This window comes from Callospermophilus lateralis, chromosome 2, assembly GCF_048772815.1.
Source record: "Callospermophilus lateralis isolate mCalLat2 chromosome 2, mCalLat2.hap1, whole genome shotgun sequence".
NCBI classification, from domain to species: Eukaryota; Metazoa; Chordata; class Mammalia; order Rodentia; family Sciuridae; genus Callospermophilus; species Callospermophilus lateralis.
In genome coordinates, this window is record NC_135306.1 from 162,896,333 (window position 1) to 162,902,332 (window position 6,000).

Here is a 6,000-nt window from a genome sequence, read left to right on the forward strand (position 1 = left end):
TAAGCTGTCAATCTCCTCTTTGAGATGTCCCACTCTATCTCTTCCTTGAGGGTGCTTTTCCCTCTCCTCCAATAAACTTTGCTTTACTTTTCCTACAGCTTATGTCTTGCTTAAATTCTTTGCTTACAGGACATAAGCACCTATAAACACAATGGTAATCGTACTGGTAACACTTGGACCCTTCTCTGGCAACAATGTTATTATATTAGTTTTCTAATAACTACTTTACACTTTAACTAGGTATTTGTGTTTTTGCATTTTCTGTGGTCAGGAATTTAAAAATGGCTTAGGTGAGCAGTTTTGTCTTAACTCTCTCATGAAGTTGCAGTTAAGATGTTGGCTGGCCTACAGCAATCTGAAGGCTTGGCTGAAGCTAGAAGATCCACTTCTGTTATGGTTCACTCACACACCTGGCAAGTGGATGCCAACTATTGCTTTTTGGTCTCAGTACTTCTTTACATGGACCTCTCCCTGAGGCTAGAACTTCTTTATAATGTAATGGGGTAGTATCCAAAGGCAAACAACCTCAAAAAGAAATGACATGTGGAAATTATATCCTTTCTTTTAAAACTTCTATTGAGATATAATTCATAATTCATCCAGGTGGTACACACCTGCAATCTCAGTAGTTTGGGAGGCTAAGGTAGGAGGATTGCAAATTCAAGGATAGCCTCAGTAACTTAGTGAAGTCCTAAGCAACTTAACGAGACACTCTCTCAAAATAAAAAATAGAAAGGGCTGAAGATGTGGCTCAGTGGTTAAGTGCATCCAGGTTTAATCTTTGGTACCAAAAATTAAAAAAAAAAAAAAAAAAAACACAACAATTCATTTAAAGAGTCCAGTTAAATGTTCTGGTATATTCATGAGGTTATGCAATTATCACCACAATGTAATTTTAAAACATTTCAATCCTTCCCTTAAAAAAATTGCAAACCCATTTGCTGTCACTCCCCATTCTCCCCCCAGCCTTTAGCCAGCCACTAATCTACTTTCTCTATATATGTATCTGCTTACTCTGGATATTTCACATAAATGGGACCATACAACATGGGGGTCTTTTGTGACTGCCTTCTTTCACTTAGCATATTTTCAAGGTTCATCCATGAGGTTGGAAGTATTAGCACTTCACTTTGTTTTGTTGCCAAATAATATTTTGTTGTATACATATACTAGATTTTATGTATTTATCAGTTGAACGCTGGTTTGTTTCCAATTTGGGGCTATTCTGAATTAAGCTGGATTTTAACAGAGCCCCTTTGAAATAAAAAACTCTAAAATGTCCCTTCCTCCTTTCCTGGTTGTTATTTTTCTCCATCTCAATAGAACCTAAGGAACTGCCCCTGAAGTGTGGGATGGTACTTAACAGTGGTCCACTTTATGTTTTGAATATAGCCCTAGCTTCTCTGTCACCGCAACTTAATTTTTTTTTCTCTCCCTCTCTCCCCTTCCCTAATCTCAGGGGAAACAGGATTACTTTTCTTCCCCATCCTAGGCAGATTAATCTGGGCCTGAGTATACACTTACCACAGGAACCAAGTAATTCAGACTTTAGGGATGGTACCAGAAGATCTCAGAAATGACTATCTCCCAAATTAACAAGTGAATTACAACTCCAGAGAACATGTGAAATGTAGCCTTTTGAGTCACCTCTTTAAAAGCCCCCTGTTCCTGCTGATGGGCAAAATCATAGTCTTTGGGACAGGCTATGATTTCTTCTTTACTAGCAAAGCAATAAACCTTTTTCCTTTATCTCAAAACTGTGTCCTCATTATTGGATTGGCATCAGGGACAAGGACTGGGCTTTCGGCAACAAATTTGGTGACCCAGATGGGACCCAAGAGCAGCTCCCACTCCAGGTTTCTTGGGCAGGTCTGGGTCTCTAAGGAAGCCCTCTTCCATGATGATGATGTAAGGCAAACTTGTTGAGAGTCAACTGCAGGAGAGCTAGGAGATGGGTGAGTTTGCCTTTGGTCAAATCAGAGGAGCCATTCCTGTGAGTAAAAGGAGGGACTGAGGGACCATCCCAGAAGCTGCAGAAGCACCTTTTGCTTCAGGGAACTTCCACCTTCTCCCCCTGAATGGTACAGGTTGCTCTATCATGGTCCACTTTGAGAAAAAGGAAACTGAACTCGGGAAAGTCGTGACAATTTTGACCATTTAGTAAGTCCCCCAGTGTGCACACCCAGACCCTTGATTCCACATACCTGGTCCCTCTTTTGGGGGACATCTGTGGTGCCACTGGTGTAGGAGTTGTGGTTAAGTGGGACTCGAGAACCTAGGGATATGTATTCCCTCTTTTGATCTGTTATGAGGTTCTCATCTATTTGTTGGCTTTGGGCTTGGGAATTCCCTCTGGTTGTCTGTTTTGTTTGTATCTGTTACTGCCCCTTTTAAAAAGGCATGGCCAGCACTGCATTGATTCTATAGATAGTCTCTTGGGAAAGATCTTGGCTAGTTAATTTAAAGGTTCCATCTCTCAGCCATGGTTTTGGGGCTCCTATCTGGTTGTCTCTCTGTTTCTTCTGTGTACAATCTTGCAATTGAAGTTGGTATAAAGCAGAAAGGGGCATGTGAGATCAGGAACCACGGAACAAGAATGAGGCACCAAAAGAAGGTTTATTGGGGGGCGCACCAGGGCCAGGTTTCACTGGTCTGCGAAAGGGTGAGGGCCAGGGAAGTCACAGGCGGGGGTGGGGAAGCAAAAACAATGCTAATACGGGAAACTGGAGGTAGGAGGGTCTAGGCCATGTAAATTACAGCTTCAGTCAGCAGGTAGGCCAAGCTGATTTGGGGGGGATTCTATTTGTCGCGGGTTGGTCGGGCTGATTGAATTGGCAGGGCGATTGCTTCCGCTGGGGGGAAACCGGTGGTGTTTTGGGTCCCTTGCTATGTCAGCTTCTGATTGGCCATTTTGGGTCTCCTTAGCCAGGTGGACAGTCTCCGCTCACAGCCACCATGAAAGGGAAGGGGGAAGGGAAGCCTGCCAACCTAACAGTTGATCTGTCAGGGGTAAAGTGAGTTAAAGAAAGGGACACTTATAGGTCTGTCTAAATGTCTGTCATTACTGTAATGACCTGGCTTTTAAATAGCTTTCTAGATTACTATACAATTTTGCAATTGGAGTCAGTCTGTCAAAGGTAAAGTAAGAGGAAGAAATTTGTATGTGCAGGTCTGTTTTAAAGGTTCCCATCTGTCAGCCCTGGTTTCAGTGATCCTCTTGTCTGTTTTTTGTCTGACACTGGCCCTTTAAGACATGGGCCATGCTGCATTGTCTTACTGGAAGTCTCTAGAGCAGAGAGATCTTGGCTGCATGGGCCACCTATAGGGATAAGCCTGCATAAGAGAAAGAGGGTTTACTGTAACACAATCTGGCCTATAAATGTTGTTTCTGGATTATTACACAATCTTGATGTTGAAGTTGGTCTGACAGGGGTAAAGTATATGAAAGTGATTCTGTATGTACAGGCATTTATGCAGTTGAATGATAAGGAATCTGAACCATCAGGAACTAAGTTGAAGGTGCCAGAAGGCACTGCCTCTGGTGTGCAAGGATAGCAGGACACCAGAAGAAAGGGTTAAAAATATTTTAATCTTTTAAACCCAATGCTGGCACTCTCAGCACAGCTTCTCAGCCTGGCCCCAGGCAGATTCAGATCATCTCACTGTGGTCAGGGACACTGCCCTAAATTGGGGTGTGTGTGTGGAAATCCCAGAAAAGCTGCTTGGGCTGTAGAAAAATGGCCAAAGAGAACTTAGCCTCTGCCCTTTTGGTCCCTTTTGCACCTGGGGGGTGGGGTAGAGGCTACTGGCCACAAAGGATGTGACAGTAGGTTCCAACACTGTCAGATTATGATCTGAGGACAGGAATAGTCTCACATTTTAAGATCTGACAGGACACCCCATTTGGCCAGGGGATATTCATCACTGGGGCAAAGCAATTCTTGCTATAATATATCCCATCAAACTAAATGTTGGGAAGACTGGCAAAATAAACAACTGTACCCAGGAAAGAAAAAGACAGAAGCTAAGGCCAACCTGTGTTTTGTAAGCAGGCTCTGCAAAGGGATCTTCAAAGAAGCCTAAAGAAAAGAATTGAAAGGGCTCTTCCATTGCATATCAATATGCTTAGTATGAGAAAAAGGCCCCAAAGGAGCCTCTGGGTATAGTTGACAGTGGGTAACTCACTTAAAGTTGATGGCATTGTGATAATGATAATGGAGACAGGTCAGGCTCAAAAATATCCTGTGCTTCAATGCCTTGAATGCAACCTGGGAGAAAAAAGATTAAGGCACAGTGGGGTTTTTTTGTTTGCTTGTTTTGTTTTGTTTTAGTTTATGCTGGATTGTCCAGCCTTCTCCTGAGATGAAATTTGTTGTATAAATTAAATGCACAGATAACGTTCAAAAGGTCTGTTTCAGAATGTGAATTAAAGAAAGGGTCCAAAACTAAAGTTATAGGTATTGAAATATATTTCAGAATGGAAGATTAAACGGTATAAAAAAAGTTTCTGGGTGAAAAAGTATTTTGTCTAGTAGAGTAATATTTTTGTGCTAAAGTAGAAGATGAAAGGGACGAAACTAAGGATGTAAAGAAGTTGTGAATGTTTAAGGAAGTCACAGAAAGCTTGTAGAAGGTAAATCTCAAAAAGTTTGTGTTTGTGATTAAATTGGCTATATTTAGCAGAGTCAGTTAAAGCAAAGTCTGAAACATTTATCTGCTCTTATCAAGATAATTTTCTTGTATTTGTTAGCTAAATCTTAAAGGAATTAGGGTTTGTACCTATTTTAAAATCTTAAGTGGTTACCTTGTAATTGGTTAAACAAACAACTGTTATTTAGGGTATAACAATATTGTTGACATCCCAAATATATGTGAATAGGTATATGTATGCATCTGAGAACTATATCTAAGTGTTATGTAAAAGTTTATAAGATGAAAATTTATGTAAGTTTACGAGCAAGATACCAATAAGTGCTCTCTTTTATACATTGTGTCTGACATAGAAGGGCCACACTGTCATTTGAAGACCTTTCTTATATCTGTTTGCTTTAACTAAGTTCTGATCATTAAAACTATTTCCTAAATGTATAAGAGATATAAAGCAATCCTTTGATTTTGTTAACCCATGTAGATCTGTGATTATGGTTACTATACACTATGGATTCTAAATTGTACTTTAAAAGTTAAACTTAGTTAAATGTAAAGCTTAGGGAGAGCACATTGCTGAGTTGGTGTTCTCCAAACTAAAATTATGTGTAGCAAAAGTCTTGGATTTATATAAAAATAACATATTTGGTTAGTATTTATTAATGTCATTTGATGTTTTATAGCTGGATAAATAACCAGTTGTCAGTAAGTTATATACACAACTCTGTGTTGTTCTTCACAATGAAATAGAAATTTAAATTTATTTTTTGGAAGGTAATAAGAAGAAACTGATCTGTTTAAAGGTGACACTGTAAAACACGGAAGCATTCTGCAACTTCTTCCACAAAAAGAAAGTTAAACCCTCTCTTAGCCTTTCTTTGATTCATGTTTCAGAAGTGTTATTTGTGAAGAGTCCTGCCTTATCTCCTGAGATAAGGCTCTGCCTCCCACCTTACTCCATGATAAATTGGCTCCAAAATAGGCTAGACTTCAGCTCATTCAAAGTTGTATTCAAAAGATTGATTTTTGTTGTAAAGATTACTGTGATCTCAAACAGGGAATATACTATATAACTATGTAATGGTTTAAGATTATGAAGTCTTTCTCTTGGTTTGTAGCTATTACACAAACTGAATATATTTTTGCCCCATTAATTTCATTTTGTATATTCCTTGTAGACTTTATAACTGTTGCCTGTTAGTGTTTTGCAAAGTTACTGCTTCTAAGAAAACAAAACAAAAACCCAACCTGGGTTAATTTGAGATAATAAGCCATCACCTATAGGACAGGTAGTATATAATGCTGAGTTCTAGTACTAACACTAACCCCAATTAAATGAAAGGGGTATGTGTA